The sequence below is a fragment of the Panthera pardus genome, unplaced genomic scaffold, assembly GCF_024362965.1.
Source record: "Panthera pardus isolate Hobbes unplaced genomic scaffold, ASM2436296v1 HiC_scaffold_16, whole genome shotgun sequence".
Classification (NCBI taxonomy): Eukaryota; Metazoa; Chordata; class Mammalia; order Carnivora; family Felidae; genus Panthera; species Panthera pardus.
The window spans coordinates 153,978,160-153,995,336 of record NW_026526721.1 but is presented as its reverse complement, the minus strand read 5'-3'; positions in this window follow the sequence as shown (position 1 = coordinate 153,995,336).

Below are 17,177 nucleotides of genomic sequence, written 5' to 3'. Positions count from 1 at the left end.
TAAATAAATATGTCTGTATTCTTGGCTGGATCATGAGTCCCTTGAGGGCTGGGAATGTTCTCCCTGTGTCCTTGGCGTACTCATCTAAATACAGCATCTAACATAACATCTGTGTTCCAGGCTTGTATACTTAATATACATTTTATCTGATTGCCTAGATTTTTAATATATTTTCCAGGTTCCATTTTAATTTCTTTGCTGGCATCCTGGCTTCATTGTTTTCTATTATTGCTCTGTCTGATTATCATGCCTTTTCTGGGAATTGCACTCCACATGACTTCACACTCTAGAGTTCACATTGTACACTTCAAAATGTAGAAACCTTCTGTAGGACTATGTACGTCACTTTGACCACCTCCAGTGGAATTCATGTTATAATTTTCCATTTACATGATATCTGCGTATATTGAAACACCAAGCAGGCAAGTTTTGCTCTGAATGGTCATGCCTCTATTAAAGAATTTAAGGAAAAATATTTTCTATTTACCGAGATGTTTACCATTTCTCTTGCTCTCTATTCTTGAAGATGCAGGTTTTCCTTTCATACTGTTTCTCTTAAGCCTAAAGAACTTCCTTGAGTATTTTTTATAGAGCATATATGCTGGCAAACAATGTCCTACTACTTTCCCTTCGTTTGGGAATCTTTTGTATCTTCATTCACCATTTTCTTCTTGACGATTTGACTCCTGTTCACCACAGTGGAACGGTGATTTCCTACTCCCCCAGATTTTTTGTAACCTACTAATGATTTGTTATAGATGTTTCTTCTGCAAGGATGTAAGATCTTTGATAACAGTCACAGTCTACTTTCTCTCTATGTCTCTGTTGCTTAGAGAGCACATCTTCCCCAAGTGGTTGTTCTAGAATTCTTCTGGCTGAAAAACTTCTCATCCCCGCCTTTCTGCCCTCATTCTCAACTGATGGCTTATTACCATCCTTACAAAGACATGGGATATTGAGCATGCATTCTCATTTTTATCTTTTCCTTATCTCTCCTGCTCTATAATGCTTGTTGCAAGAAGACTCCCCATTGCAGATTTCCTTGTACTGAATAGTACCAAAGAATCTTAAAAAGAAGGAGAAATTGATACTCCTTAAATATATAGCTGTTCCCAAATGCTTTCCTTAGCCTTATCTCATTATATTTTCACAAGCTCATAAAATTAGTATGCCAATATCCATTCTCTAAACGGGGAAATTGAGGTCAGAAGAATTTAGTATCAGAGTACGGTGAACATCAGAGTTTTGTTTTGAGGCTACAAACACCTGCCTCCCAGATACACCTAGAGTGTCATGCTGTATAGTTGGTGTTAGGACCAAAAGAGGTATGGCTATGAAGATTTACTCTAATTTCTTATGTAGATGTATCATAACTCTTACAGGAAATTGGGCCAAAGTGAGAAATTAGAGATTGGCTCCAAAAAAAAAAAAAAAAAAAAAAAAAAAAGAGAAGTATGGGCTGAGGATATCTGGGAGTCATTGGAAAAAGAGGAATATTTATGGAAAGTGGGACTGAGGAAGTCTGGAAGGGGAATCAGAGAAAACTCAAGTCACTACGTGCGGCATTTCGTTCTTTCCTCTCTTGCTTCTTTGGGATCTTTCTTGTTCCATCGGATAGTGTTTCTCTCTTTTCTTCTTCTGGCTCTTTTCTATCTATCTTACATGTCTGTCCATTAAAAAAAAATCATATCACCCTTTGTTAGTGATACCTTCTTAGGTCCTGTCTACTGTCCCATTTTTATTTCGTTTTCAAACATTTTGGAAGTCTAATTTCTGGAAGTCTAATTTTTCTCCTGTACGCCCCTATGCTCAAATTGTGAGTTCAAACTTTTCTTTCAGCTGGAACTTCTTGGGAAAGGCATCAAGAGCTGGATGATCACTGAATCGAATGTCTGTTTCCAACCCTCTCAGCAACTCAGCAAGAGCTTACGTAGTTAACACAGGTCTTTCTTCAAAAATATTTACTTCTTAGACTTCTATGTCTGGACCTTATCTTTCTCTGATTCTAACTTTACTGGCTTATTCTTAGACATTTATTTTTCCTCCCTCTCTTGCAACATGGGTGTTTCCTACTTCCCCATCTCTACTTTTCTTTTCTTACACTATCACTACGTACAAGTTCCTTCTAGTGTTCTGGTTACCATTGTCTCTGCTGTCTACATGACTCTTAAATCCCCTGAGATGACTCCATACTTCTGCTCTCCCTCTCGCTCTCCCTCTCTCCCTCTCTTCTTCTTCACTGTTGCAGATCAAAGGAAACCTAAACAGGATTTATCCTCCTCTCCCCTACCTTTCCGCAGCATGTCTATTGTTGTTAATGGCAATAAAATGACTGAAGTCATCCAGTCTTGAAACCTCAGATTTATCTCGGTTTCTTTCTCTCCTTCGATATTTCCACCCACACCTAAGAGAGATTCTTTGATGAATTTATTCCTGAAATGTTGTATCCTTTACTTGAGAAGTCATGAGGTGTTACTTTTAGGAGACAGAAGTTGGGGATTGACCACCTGGTTTTGGATCTTAGTTTTGCCATTCATTGGTGGATGGGATTACATATATCACTCAATTTAGAGAATTGGGATAATATAATTTCATATGATGGCTGAAAAACCAAATGAATTAATGTGTATAAACCACTTGGCAGGACTCAAAATATTAGCTTTTATTAGCTCAGGCTATTTTTATTAGTTTTTACTTAGATTTTTTCCCCTCCAAAATGAAGACTTATACCAATTTATGCTATATATTTTTAAGGAGGGATAATTATTTCCAACTCCTGAAATTTCTTTCCAGGTGCCTGGAGCCTTTCTTTTCACTCATCTCTGCCAATTTTAGTATAGGTGATGTGATTTCTCTTACTGTTAAACAGGCAGATAAACCCACCTTGGAGACTCAAATCAACCACTCCTCTTTTGCAATGAGCTGACAAGTAGTCTGCTCTGGTTCAGTGTTCTAAGACTCGCTGGGCATGTTGGTCTAGTTCTGAAGTCCAGTCAGCAGGCCTGTTGGGTTTTCACACAAAACCCCAATTTAGCTTCTGTCAGCATCTCTCAGTCTGGCCAATATCTGCTACTCTATTATCTTATTTCTCTTAGCTGGGAAGATGAATTTCTCTTCTGATGCCACTTGGAAAAACATAGATACACCACTACCAAAGCTCATTCCCATCATGCCATTAAAAATATGTATTTATGTAGACACTCACTTGACAAATACAAGCTAAAGAGGGACGTCGAGTAGTTGGAGGCGGTGACTGCATCCAAATGATATTTTGGTGCATATTGGAAGAGAGATGAAGCAAAACCACTGGGCTGGTCTTATACTCTTCCTCACTGATTAGTTTTTATGCTTCAAGACTTCTTTCCCTAATGTTGAACGTTTTCATGCCAGACTGACTGGATAGATGTAGAACCTTGGTCTTTTGCGTATGAATTTTTTTCTGTAGCCATCCAATGAGAGAGCAAGCTTCTTCATGAGAGACACTACATTTCAAATAGCTAAACCAAGAACCGTTGCACCAAGAAGAGTGTCAATCGATACTGATGAACTAACACATACCAGTAGAATCTGTGTTCTCTTTTCAATCAAACAGACATGAATTTAATGTCAGCTTTTTCTCTCACTGGGCACCCTTCTCTCCCATATATAATAATAATAATATAGAAATGATCTTAGAATTAAATAAAATAGCGTATGTGAACACACAAAGCACAGTACCTAGAGATGATAGATGGTCAATACATGTTAATGTGCTCACACATTGTCTAAATACTGAGGAAATGTACTGAACTCGTAAGAATATTTCCTTCCATGAAAAGTACAGGGGTCCATTGGCTTTCATTACCAATTGCTTCAAATTGCTCAGTATAAGTACTCAGGGAAAGTACTTTGATATTGACACTCTGTTTTCTCTCTAGTGCGTATTTTGTGAAAGTTGATATCTGTGCTGCACAATTTGCATACTCAGAACCGTTGGTTTCTCAAAGAATTCAGGATGGCTGACAAATGTCCAAATAGCTGTAATGAAGGCTACATTAGAAGATATGTCACCACCTAGGATTAATGACCATTAGTGAGGCAGTCGGGGAGCTCAGTGTGTTCTCAAATCTTGCTAACAAGATGACACTATTTAGATTTTTGTTTCGGTTGCTTAGTTACCAGTCTCTAAATTTTTCCATGTTTCTCATAAGAGTTAAAAAGAAAAAGGAAATGTCCACAGTTTTCTGTTTTTCTTAAAAATAACACATGCATCTGGACTCAAAGAAGACGTCTCTCTACTTAGGGAAGGCATGATTGGAGAATTGAAGGTGATTAGAGGGAGTGACACCACCCAGGTAAAATTCTGAGGGAAGAGAAGCTAATAGTTACAGTATTTGAGGAGACAGATAAAGCAAAACCAAAGTAGGCATTAATCAGCGAAAGAACATGGATGGATATATGCTAACATCACTACAAACAAAGCCAGTGTCTATTTACTAACAACAAAAAAAATAAACCATTTTGGGGGCACTTTATTTGGACCATGACTGTTTACTGGATGTTTATTTAGGGTTTTGTTTTGTTTTCATTGAGTTGTCTAGAAAATTGGTAAGAACATGTCGGTCTGCTAAGCATCAGTTAGGTCATGATTGGTCCACGGACATTAGGAAGAACTCGATTGATATCTCTGACTTCATTTTTCACTCCTGTAAAAAAATTGGAATTAAAGGAGGTGCTAATTGAAAAATATACTTATTGTGGTAAATTACACGGTAATAAAATTTATTACCTTAACCATTTTTAAGCATACAGTTCAGCGGTATTAACTATATTCATATTATTGCATGACCACCACCGCTCTCCACCTCCAGGCCTCTTCTCATCTAGCACAAGTGAATCTCTATGCCACTTAAATAATGGCACCTTTCCGCTTCCCTCAGCTCTTGGAAACCACCATTCTACTTTCCGCACGTGGCTGCCCTACGTACCTCCCGTAAGTGAAACGTACAATGTATAATTTTTAGGATTATCTTACTTAGCAAAGTGTGCTCAACTCCATTGCATGTATATGCCCCGTCTGTCTACCCGTTCATCTGTCAGTAGACCCTTGGGTTGCTCCACATAATAGCATTAATGCTGCTATGAACATGGGCATGCAGATATCTCTTCAAGATTCTGTTCTCGGTCCTCCTGGGTATACATCCAGGAGTCGAAATGCTGAGTCATATAATAAGTCTATCTTCAATTTTTCAAGTTAGAGAAACATACTGATTTCCACAGAGGCTGTGCTATTTCATAGTCCTACCAACAGTGCACAAGGCTTTCAGTTTTTCCACATCCGCACCAACACTCGTTTTCTGTTTTGTTTGTTTCTTTGTTTCTTTTGATAGTAGCTATATAGATATAGATAGGTGTGGGGTGACATCTCATTGATGTAGTAGTTTTGATTGGCATCCCCTGATAACCTTTGAGTAACCTTAAATATCTTTTCATGTGATTATGGGCCATTTGTGTGTCTTCTTTGAAAAAAAATGTCTATTCAAGCTCTTCGTTCATTTTTTACATTTTTAAAGTTTTTTTAATGGTTATTTTTATTTTTGAGAGAGACAGAGCATGAATGGGGGAGGTACAGAGAGGGAGACACAGAATCCAAAGCAGGCTCCAGGCTCTGAGCTGTCAACACAGAGCCCGACGCGGGGCTCGAATTCACAAACCGTGAGATCATGACCTGGGCCAAAGGTGGACGGTCAACCGACTGAGCCACCCAAGCGCCCCTTGAATTTTTTGTTTTTGTTTTCGTTATTGAGTTTTATGAGTTCCCTATATATTTAGGATATTAACCCTTATCAGATACACGATTTGCAAAGATTTTCTCCCATTTTGTAGGTTGCCTTTTTACTGTGTTGATAGTATATTTAGATGCACAATTAAAAAGTTAATGAAGTGTTGCCTGGGTGGTTCAGTCGGTTAAACGTCCCAGTCTTGGTTTTGGCTCAGGTCATGATTTCCCGGTTCATGAGTTCGAGCCCCATGTCAGGTTCAACACAGAGCCTGCTTGGGATTCTCTCTTTCCCTCTGTCTCTGCCCCTCCCCATTCTGCATGCACTTTCTCTCTCAAAATAAATAAATAAACTATTTTTTAAACAATTTTTTAAAGTTTATTTATTTTGTGTGTGTGTGTGTGTGTGTGAGAGAGAGAGAGAGAGAGAGAGAGAGAACAAGCAGGAGAGGGGCAGAGAGAGTGGGAGAGGGCAAGAATTCCAAGTAGGCTCCAAACTGTCAGCATGGAGCTCGACGCGGGCCTCGAACTCACCAACTGTGAGATCATGACCTGAGCAGAAACCAAGAGTCAGATGTTGAACTGATTAAGCCACCCAGGTGCCCCAATAAATAAACTTAAAAAAAAGTTAATAAAGTTCAATTTTTCTATTTATTTTTCTTTTATTGACTACGCCGTTGATGTCATAGCCAAGAAATTATTGCCAAATCCCATGTCCTGAAGATTTTCCCTATGTTTTCTTTCAAGAAGTTATTAATTTTATATCCTACATTTAGGTCTTTGATCATTCTGAGTTAATTTTTGTATGTGGTATTAGATAAGGGTCTATGTTTATTCTTTTGCATGTGGATATCCAGTTTTACCAGCAGTATTTGTTAAAATGACTGTCCATTCCCCACTGAATGGTGTTGGCCCCCTTGTTGAAAATGATTCAATGATTAATATAGTTAAAAATATGCATGAAATATATATTAATGCATGTTTAAACACATATTTAACCATATACCATTAATATATATATATATATATATATATATATATATATATATATAACCATTATTTCTGGGCCCTTTATTTTATTCCATTGATCTATGTCCGTCTTTAGGCCCGTACCACACCATTTTGATTACTGACACTTTGTAGTCAGTTTCGAAATCAGGAAGTCTGAAGCCTCCAGTGTTTTCTTTTTCAAGATGGTTTTGGTGATCTGGAGTCCCTTGTGATTCCACGTGAATTTTAGGAAAGATTTTTCTATTACTGCAAGACAGCATGAACATTTTAATGGAGACTGTAGTGAATCTATAGATTGGTGGGTAATATTGCCATCGTAACAATATTGACTTCCAATCCATGAGCATGGGATGTCTTTCCAATTATTTATGTCTTCTTTGACTTCTTTCAGCAATTTTTGGTAATTTTCACTATATAAGGCTTTCGCCTCCTTGATTAATTCCTAAGTGTGTTATTCTTTTGGTGCAATTATGAATGGAATTGCTTTTAAATTTCCTTTCAGATGGTTAGTATACTGAAATGCAACTGATTTTTGCATGTTGACTTTGTGTTCTGCATTTCAATGAATTTGTTTATTACTTTTAACAATTTTTGTGCAGTATTTTTCTATATATAAGATCATACTGTTTGTGAACAAAAATACTTTTTTCTATATAATTATTGATTCCTCTTGTTTTTTTTTTCTTGCCTTTGTTCCGATTAGTACTTCCAGTATGATGTTGAATAAAAGTGGTGAAAGCAGCATCCTTTCCTTGTTCTTGTTATTAGAAGAAAAGCCTTCAGGTTTTACCACTGAATCTGATGTTCTCTGTGCATTTTTCATATACAACGTTTATTATCTTGAAGTGGTTTCCTTCTGTTTCTAGTTCTTTTTATTCCTAAGTACAACTATCATGGTAGTAGTTAGTACAAGGGTGTTGAATTGGGTCAAATGTTTTTTCTGCATCAATTAAGATGATCATGTGGTTTTTTCCCCTTTGTTTTATCAATGTAGTATATTCTGTGATTTAGTTTTATATGTTGAACCATCCTTGCATTTCAGAAAAAAAATACCACTTGGTGATGATGTATAGTCTACTTCATACGCTTATGAATTCAGTATGTTGTTATTTGGTTAAGAATTTTTGTATTAATATCCATAAGGGAAAAGAGTTGGTAGTTTTTTTTTCTTTTAGTGTCTTTGGTATCAGTGTAATACTAGTTTCATATAATGAAGATAAGGGGATATTCTGATCAAACGCTTTTGATAATATGAATCAACATTAGAACCAAACATTTACTGTTTAATCTAGCAAAATGGTGTTCATTGGTGATCTGGCCTCAATAGAACAAAATTTCAATAGAATTGAAGATGCAAACCAGATTGAAGTGACTTGAAAAGAGAATGGGAAAAGAGAAATGGAAGACATCCATGATTCCTTTCTAGAAATTAGCTGTAAGTGTAGGGAGATAAATAATGCCATACTGAGGGGTGAAGGAAGTCAAGAGGGATTTGTGTTTGTGTGTTTGAAGATTTGTTCAAATGGAAAAATAAGAGCCAGTTTTAATGCTGATAGGAGTTATCCAACAGTGAAGAAAACCATGTTGTCAGACCTCTTGCACAAGTAGACGAACTGGCCTTTAGTAGGAACATGAATACTTCTCTTGGATACTCTCTCCTGGGGGAGGGAGAGGAGCATGTGGACCCCGATGTAAGTGGCTGAGTTTATATGTTGGGGACCTATCATTATGTTCCTCTGATTGTTTCTATCCTTCCAATGAAATATAAATAAGGGCATATGCTGGGGTGCCTCGGTGGCTCAGTCAGTTAAGCGTCCGATTTCAGCCCAGGTCAAGATCTCACGGCTCATAAGTTCGAGCCCCACGATGGGCTCTGTGCTGACAGCTCAGAGCCCAGAGCCTGCTTCAGATTCTGTGTCTCCCTCTCTCTCTACCCCTCCCCTGCTCACATGCTGTCTACCTCTTTCTCTCAAAAATAAATAAAAACATTATTTTTTTTTTAAATAAGGGCATATGCTGATAATTAAGATGGAGAGGAAGTACTGACTGGTGTTTTAATTTGCTTGGTACTTTTTTTGTTTTACATTTGGCTTTAAATATACTGTGTCTTGGAAAATATATCTATTAATAAAACTCAGATGTGTGACATGGGATTGATACCTTCCAAGAGAACATTTATACTTTTCTAAAAGTGTTTTTTTTTTTTTCAGATTCTACTGTTCTTAGACTTAGAGAATGTGTACATACCAGCTTGGTAGAGTTTTTTGTTGTTGTTGTTGTTGTTGTTGTTTGTTCTTTTCTATGATGAATAAAGACTGGACCTACTAGGCAGAAGACTGGGGTAACATTTAAACCCAGTAATGTATTTTTCAGCATGTGTACATCCCCTCACATTTAAAGAAAAAAGAGAGAGAAAATAAACAGCCACACAGTATTTAAAAGCATGAGAACAAGTGTGAGACTTTCCAGAACAGACCATTTCCCAACTAATAACAATTTCATTCAATTTGTCAAGGATGAGTGTTCATCTATCTCGGATGATAAAAGATCACAGGAAGATTTCCAGGCAGAGAAGAGTTTCCATTTAAACAATAAACTCCAGACACTCTTTCTAGGTAAATGACCTGAAATCTATTCTGTAATTATGACAAATAGGAGACAGCATCACCACACATTGAGCTCATCACCACCCTGCACATGCACTGGAGACAAAATTCAAGGGATCATTCATCATTTCAATTGCATTAGCCATCACGTGCCTGCATTATTTTAGCATTACCCTTTCTCACCTAGTATCTTTCAACAGAATTTACTTTCAATTGCTCAGAGAGATGGTGGCTAACTTCTTTCAATTTATGCATTCGGTTGGGTGTGGGTGGAGGTGCATCTACAGGGATACAAATTATACCCATTCTTATTTAGGCTAAAAGATAAGTAATCAAGCCCCGAGGATGGTTTGTATCTCATTGATTTATTTTAGCAGGGGATAAGGGAGACAACTATTTCGTACGTTCTGTAAGACGCTTGTATGTGTGTGTGTGTGTGACATACAGACCCTAATGTACAGTACAAAGCACGCAAAATCAACACAAATGTGGATGCAAAGGACCAAAATCTAGGTATTTATCATTCTTTTCCCAATCAAACCTAAAACTGGTTTCGTTTGCCAAAATAAGAACACGTATTTAATCCTTCCAATCTTCTTCTAAGTTGGTTGGGGAAGGAGTGACAGCACTGCCTGTTTCCTAAAATACCTTTAGGGAAGTTACTTCTACTAAAATACCTTTAGTAGAAGTTACTAGATGGCACAGGTACCCCCTTGATGCCTTTGTTGGGAATAAATATCTGTCAAAAGAAACAGAGACTCTAAAAGTTTTCAGAGGCCTTAGATGGTCAATCTGCTACCTCAGGGGTTGACAAACTTTGTGTGTGAAGTGACAAATAGGAAATATTTCTGGTTCCATGGGCCACAGTGTCAGTCACCTCTACTCAACTATGCGATTGTAGCTCCAAAAAAGTCAGAGGCAATATATAATGAATGGATATCACTGTGGGCCAATGGAACTTTATTTACAAAAACAGGAGGTGGGCGGGATATGGCCTGTGGGTCAGAGTTTCAGAGTTTGCTAACACCTGTTCTGTCCTGTGCCATGTCTCTTGTTTGTCCACTAAAAAAAAAAAAAAAGAAAGAAAAGAAAAGAAAAGAAAAGAAAAGAAAAAGTTACTGTTTTTCACCCCAGGAAATGGGTGATCAATGATGACGCGAATCTAGTTGAAAATACAAAGAAGCTCTAATGATGCAAGTATAGAGTTCCTGAGTAAAACAAACAAATACCCCCCCCACATTTCATTAAGGTCAATATATAAAATGAGTGTTTGTATGAAAAATGTGGTTTCTTTAGTAGCACCAAGTGGTATGTATGTCAAGCTGGTCAAGGGGGTTACTGGATTCACACTTAACTTATATTTTGTGATGGGCCTTAGGACAGGAAGCACAAGACATTAATTCTCTAGTGGACTCATGTCTCTCGGAGAGAGGGTCCAAGGGAGAAGCCACCATTGTCTCCAGGCTTGGGGGGGTCATTTTTAACTTTTGATGTGGGGTGGAGATGTTCAGAATATATGCATTTCTGCTGTAATGGCATATATGCGTGTCTGAGTATGTGTGTATCTGTATCTATATATATTTGTGTGTGTGTGTGTGTGTGTGTGTGTGTGTGTGTGTGTGTGTTTCAGAAAACTCTCAGCAACATAGTGCACTAAAAATTACAGGGCTCATGGGGAAAATAAAGTAGAGGAAATCATTAAAAACTTATGAAACTCTATAACCATAGCCTTGGAAAAAATATTAAAAATCAAAACAAGCGAAAGGAAAAAAAAACTAGCATGGTTAAATCCCCATTGTCATCAATCTCATTATCACAAACATCTCAGCCAGCTGATTCTTTACAGCCTTGAACTGGATCATGTAACTTCTTCTTCCAAATGAAGCACTTGGGGTCATTTGCTTATAAGAGAGAAAAGTTCTTTAAAACTAAAAATCTAATCTAGAGCGTGGAAAGTCTTCACATTCAATTATTTTAATCCTGGGGACATGTCTTTGTAGCTCCTTCATCTATATCCCCAGGTTCCCCATATAATTTAACATGATGGAAAGTATGGCAGTTTTTCAATCCACTAAAACAATTGTATTAGTTTTCTACTGCTGTATAATAAATTACCATAAGCTTAGGGACTTAAAGCAAGGCACACTTATTATCTAACAATTTCTCTGTGTCTGAGTCTGACCAGCTAAACTGGGTCCTCTGGTCAGAATCTCAGAAAGCCGCAATCCAGGTGTCAGCCAGGTTGTTTGTGTTCCTTTTGGGAGCTTGGAGCCCTCTCCAAGCCCACTGGCAGGATGCAGTTTCTTGCTACTGTAAGACCGAGATCCCTCTCTTGCTGGCTGTCAGTGGGGGCTGTTCTCTGTGTCTGGGACCTGCCCATAGCTCCTTGCCATATGTCCTTCTCACAGGCTCTCACTCAACCTTCCGATAACACGGCAGCTACTTCTACACTTTGAGGACCATCTCTACTCCAGTTTGCTAAGGCAAAGTCTAAAGTAACATAACTTAATCACTGCATAAAATGCCATTCCTGTCGCCTTGGTGATATTCTATTTGCGTGAATGGTGTTGCGGGTTTCAAACATATTCTAGAGGACTGGATTATATAAAGGTGTTAAGTTATCAGGGGCCACCTTTGGGTGCATCAGCCATACCAACCATCCACTTTATGCACTCAAAGAAGGAATTTTTGTAGGACAAACACCTTTTAAAATTTGCCTTCATATACTGCTAAGTCTTTCTCTTTACATGTGAGGGCACTCACCCAGAATGCTTCAAACCACTAATGTATTGGGGAATATCTTGCATGAACCAGTACAATTTTTATGTTCTACTCATATCACTCCTCTATTTACCAGTTGGATTGAGAAAATTTGGGTTAAAAAATAATTTGGAATCACACAGTTGTATTTGTTTCACTTTGTGCTCCAAGTAGGCTTTGAGACTTAATTACAAGATTAGGTGAATGAAAAAACTGGGGAGTTGGGTTTCCTGGGTGGCTCAGTCAGTTAAGCATCTGACTTTGGCTCAGGTCATGATCTCATGGTTCACGAGTTCGAGCCCCGTATCAGGCTTCCTGCTGTCAGCTCAGAGTCTGGAGCCTGCTTCAGATCCTATATCTTCCTCTGTTTGCCCCTCCTGCACTCATTCTCTCTCTCTCTTTCTCTCTCTCTCTTTCTCTCTCAAAAATAAATTAAAAAAAAAACATAAAAAAAATAATTACACCAAACTAGGGAGTTAACAGGCAGTGGGTATCATTGAGTTGGATGGAATACAGTGGGATATGGCTTAGGGCTCATTGATTTGACTGGTTTGGGACTCCTGTTACTATAAGGATTATGAGGATGGGTAGACTTTTTAGAGTCCAGGAGGTATGCTGTAGGGTGTGGGGTCTTACAATAGTGAGCGAATTTTAAACATAATGTGTCATTCCCGTTAGCCTTCCCAAACTGAGAACCAGTTTGTTCTCTGTACTTAAGAGTCTGGTTTTTTGTTTATTTGTTTTGTTTTATTGTTCAGGTTCCACATATAAGTGAAATTGTATGGTATTTGTCTTTCTCTGACATTTCACTTAGCATAATGCTAAGGTCCATCCGTGCTGTCGCAAATGACAAGATCTCATTCTCTTTTTTGTGGCAGAGTAATATTCCATGGCATACATGCACCCCATCTTCTTCTTTACCCATTCATCTATGTACAGAAAGTTGGGTTGCTTTCCGGATCTTGGTTATTGTAAATAATGCTTCAGTAAACACAGGTGTGTATATATCTTCTCAAATCAGTGTTTTTAATTTCTTTGGGTAAATATCCAGTAGTGGAATTACTGGATCGTATGGTATCTCTATTTTAATTTCTTGAGGAACCTCCATACTGTTTTCCACAGCGGCCGCACCGATTTGCATTCCCACCAACAGTGCACCAGGGTTCCTTCTTCTCCACGCCCCACCAACACTTGTTATTTCTTGTCTTTTTGATTTTAGCCATTTTGACAAGTGTGAGGTGATACATCACTGTGGTTTAGATTTAAATTTCCCTGATGACTATTGATATTGAACATCTTTTAGAAAATGATCAGTTCGCCTAAAAAGTTTTTTGCTGGAACCGGGGGCCTCGTATAGAAACACAAAGCCTTTCTCAGACTCCCAGTATGGAGGACACCAAGCCTCAGTAGAAGGAAGAGACTAAACGAACATATCGCAAGTTTTCTCTGGAGAGATAACATCAGCGGTGAAGTGAGTCCAAATAAACCTACAACCTGACATCATGTGGCTAAATTGTGGAACGGATGGAGGTGAGTATCAGTCAATCCTCTCCATTTAATGGAGGAAAGGACAAGTCCACTAGGGGGAAATCATGCTGAGTATTTTCCCTGACCACAAAGAAGTTAAACTAGAAATCAGTAATTGAAAGTAAGTTTGGAGACTAAGAAACATTTCTCAAAAGTCATTTGATCAAAGAAAAATTCATAAGGGATTCTTTTAAATTTTGAATGAAGGAAACTTTTAAAAACGATGTATCAAAACTTGAGGAGTGTAAATAAATTCGTAACTAGAAATGCACATATTAGGAAAGTGAAAACCCATGATTAAGATTCCATTCCAGGAAGCTGGAAAAATTAGAGCAAACCGAACCCCCAAACTGAAGGGAAGAAATAAGAAAGATCAGCGCAGAACACAAACATGCAATTTACTCAACAAAGACTAAAGCTGGTTTCTTGAAAAATAATAACAGAAGCACCTGGCAAAATGGATGAAGAAAAAAGAAAGCACACATTTCCAGTATCAGGAATGAGCAAAAGAACATCATACTACTGATCTTCCAGACATTAAAAAAGATAATTAGAATATATCATAAACCATGTTATGCTTATTATTCAAAACATTTAGTGAATTAGAAAAATCCTTGAACAAAACTGGTCTTATATCATCATGGACACAAGAAGAAATAGCAAATGTGACCATTCCAATATTTCTTTTCATTCTTTAAACAAAGAATATTGCCAGACATTTAACAAAGAAATAATACCAAATATTTAATAAACTGTTTCAGGGAATAGACGGAGAGAGCACACTTTCCAGCTTACTTTAAAATCCAACGTAATGAATGCAAGGATATTGCAGAGAAGAAACGTACAGCCTGATAAATCTCAGGAAGACAGATACAAATACACTAAACAAAATATTATCAAATTATAATGAAATTTAAGCAAAATATTGTAAAAGCTATATATATAAACACATATCATGACCCAAGTGACATTTATTCCAGGAATTCAAGATGGATTTAACGTTTGAAATGTAATCGATGGAATTCACCATATTAACAGAAGAAAAAATAAATACAATCTTCTCAAGGTGTAGACTAAGAATTGGATATAATTCAGCATCAATCCGTGATGAAACTCCTAGCAAAGTAGTAAACGTAAAATGAAAAAATAAAACTCTTATGCATGTAACACGTCAAACCCCTTGAAATTCCTCTTCATGCTGGGGGAGCCATAAGCTCATACCATGTGATCTGTGAGCTTTGCTCCGCACTTTGGTTGCTTCAAGTCTCCGAGGCCTCTTTGGCCTATCCCACAAAATCCTTGCAGCAACCATGCAAGTTTGTCCAATTCATCGGTGGACTTTAAGAAAGAAAAAAAAAACAGATGAACACAGGGGAAGGGGGGGCAAGAGAAGGAAGCAAATCACAAGAGGTTCAACTATAGAGAACAAACTGAGGGTTGATGGAGGGAGATGGTGGGGGGATGGGCTAGATGTGTGGTGGGCACTAGGAGGGCACTCGTTGGGATGAGCACTGGGTGTTGCATGTAAGCAATGAATCACCGAATTCTACTCCTGAAACCAATATTACACTGTATGGTAGCTAACTAGAGTTTAAACAAAAAACTTGAAATCAACAAAAACCAATTCAGGTCAATTCAATGTGAGTGTTGGCTTACCACCTAGTGTGCCAGCACTCGCTCCTAAGATACTTGTCATCAGCAGAGGGAAGGGGTCAGGAAGAGAACCCAGGAGGATGAATGATTTAACAACAAAAATTATTTTTTTTCTTAAACTACACTATAAAGAAAATGAAAAGACACCATACAGAATGGGAGAAAATATTTGCAAATTACATATCCAATTAAGGGCTTAGGTCTAGAATATATAAAGAATGCTTACAACTTGATAATAAAAAAGACAAATAACCTCATTTAAAAATGAGTAAAGGACTTGAATAGACATTCCTCCGAGGAAGATACACAAATGGCCGATACGTACATGAAAAGATGTTCAACATCATCGTTAGTTACCAGGGAAATATGAACCAAAACCGCAATGAGATATCACTTCATACTTACAAGGGTGGCTAGAATCAAAAAGTCAGATACTAACAAGTGTTTTCATAAGAGTTTGGAGAAAATGGAACCTTCCTGTATTGCTGGTGGGAATGTAAAATGATGAAGATGTTTTAGAAAATAGCCTGGAGGTTCTTCAAATGATTGAACTTAGAGTTTCCTTATGACCTGCAGCCCCACTCCTTGGTAGATGCCGAGATAAATTTAAACATATACCTGCACAAAACCCACAAAAACTTGTGTAATGAATGTGTTTTTTTGTATTTTTTAATGTTTATTTATTTTTTGAGAGAGAGAGAGAGAGAGAGCACAAGTGGAGGAGGGGTAGAGGCAGAGGGAGACACAGAATCCAAAGCAGGTTCTGGGCTCCAAGCTGTCAGCACAGACCCCGACTCAGGGCTCGAACTCACAGACTGTGAGATCATGACCTGAGCCAAGGTTGGTTGCTTAACTGACTGAGCCACCAAGGCACCCCTGTGTATGAATGTTTATAGCAGCATTATCCACAGCTAACATAAGAGCCAAAGGGTAGAAACAACCCAGATGCCCATCAACTGATGAGTGAGTAATGTAGTCTGTCTACAGAAAGAAATATATGATAAGTCCACATAAGTCCACATGTGATTAAATGCATAAATGTCCAGAACAGGAAAATATACAGAGACAGAAAGTAGATTAGTGGTTAGTTAAGACTGGAGAAGGGTGATAGCTAAAAGGTTTCTTTCTGAAGTGATGAAAATGTTCTAAAATAGTATATTTTACTGCATATATCTGTGAATGACTAAAAGCCATTGAATTATACACTTTAGTAAATTGTATGTTATATGAATTATGTTTCTCAACTTAAGCTGTTAAAAAGAGGATGTTGCATAAATGGAATCTTCATGGGTAAAAACAAGAGTGATATTTAATAAAAAAGAGAAAATAGGGATGCGTGGGTGGTTCAGTCGGTTAAGCATTGGACTTTGGCTCAGGTCATGATCTAGCAGTTCATGAGTTCGAGCCCTACGTCAGGCTCTGTTCTAATAGCACAGAGCCTGGAGCCTTCTTCGGATTCTGTGTCTCCTTCACTCTCTGCCCCTGCCCCTCCGCTCAAAAATAAATAAACATTAAAAAATAATAAAATAAATAAAAACTAAAAATAGGGGCACCTGGATGGCTCCATCGGTTGAGCTTCTGCCTCTTGATGTGGGCTCAGTTCGTGATCTCAGTTTGTGAGATCGAGACCTGCGTTGAGCTGTGTGCTGGCAGCATGGAGCCTGCTCGGTATTCTCTCTCTCTCTCTCTCTCTCTCTCTCTCTCTCTCTCTCTCTCTCCCTCCCCCACTCTCTAAATAAATAAATAGATAAATATTTTTACAAAAGGAAAAAAAAAAACTAAATCAATACAAGGAGTGCTATTTAGAGGGAAATGTATAAATCCCAGCATCTTAAATGGGCTGTGTTGTGAACTCCCCTGAT